Source organism: Monopterus albus, unplaced genomic scaffold (assembly GCF_001952655.1).
Source record: "Monopterus albus unplaced genomic scaffold, M_albus_1.0 scaffold3555.1, whole genome shotgun sequence".
Taxonomy (NCBI): domain Eukaryota; kingdom Metazoa; phylum Chordata; class Actinopteri; order Synbranchiformes; family Synbranchidae; genus Monopterus; species Monopterus albus.
In genome coordinates this window covers 1-1,100 of record NW_018131424.1, presented here as the reverse complement: position 1 = coordinate 1,100, position 1,100 = coordinate 1, and the positions used below count along the sequence as shown (strand labels likewise).

The window sequence follows — 1,100 nt, the reverse complement described above, 5'->3', positions numbered from 1 at the left end:
ACGCCTTCTGAATGTACAGTTTGTAATCCTGCCCTCATAACACCTATCAACACATATCTCACATACTTCAGCAATCACGGAGTTTTACAGTATTAGAACTATATTGATAAGTATTGAACAAACAACACAGCACAGTTAAACACAAAGGTACTGTTGAGTGAGTTTGACTTTAACTGAATGTCCACAGACATTAATGGACTTAGAAATGTGCACATTTGTGAAGCTATTTCAACATATTGTGGCTTGGAGAATGCAGTCATGTGCACTTAGTTCCTGAAAGGCTGATGATCTGGAGGTGACCTTTCTTTATTCAACAGCAAAGTGGTAAGTTAACTGGTTAGTCAGTTATTTACTTGTTTTGTTTCAGGGCCTCACAGTCATGACAAATCTATGCCAGAATTCATTAGACAGCAGGGAATAACCACATGTTCAGTAGTGTAGAGGAAAGATGCATGACTCCTCTAAAAGAGGAGAGTAAGATCTACAGTATCAGTTGAGTTACCTAGTCCAGGAACCACCCCTGTCATGACACTTGTCGGGGACATCTTCACAGTAGTCTGTCAAAGTGACTGGCACAGAAAGTGTGAGTCAAAGATAGTACAAATATGGATGGATATAGTGGACACAAGACTCACAGTACAAAGTAAAACATATGACTGACACATCTCACTCCAGATAAACATGAGGCAAGATTTTTGTTCTGTTAAATCAAGGAAGCTGTGGATTTTGATGTTGCACAACGTGTTAGGTAAGACTTCCTAACTCGGCAAAGCAGAAGACCATTAATTCTTACCCTGGTTTGATTATCTGACCCTTTACCTTATATTAACAGGTAAAATGTCATTCACCTCACAAGAACTCACCAATAAACACACAACACACATGAAAAACTCACCAGCTTGGGTTGTAGAAAACCAGATGAGTATGAAGAAAAAAAAACTCCACATTGTGTTTCACTGTTCCTCCACCATATGTATGATGTTACAGTTTCATGTCAGGTCATTCTCATTGTGTGAGGTTTGTCTGATGAAGCAAACAGAGAGTTTCACATCTGCATCACATGGTAGTGGTAGAGTGGGGGTGGACACCGCATATGTACA

The 1,100-nt window shown here is 39.5% G+C and overlaps 1 long non-coding RNA gene across 1 annotated transcript; it reads right to left on the bottom strand.

The window, feature by feature from the left end:
- On the bottom strand, window positions 1–1,041 carry LOC109954133 (uncharacterized). The gene is made up of 3 exons (XR_002274037.1): window positions 896–1,041; window positions 503–569; window positions 1–43 (listed from the first exon to the last, which is right to left on the bottom strand). It is a non-coding gene; the product is annotated as an uncharacterized LOC109954133 (long non-coding RNA).
- Between the last annotated feature and the right edge of the window lie 59 nt (window positions 1,042–1,100).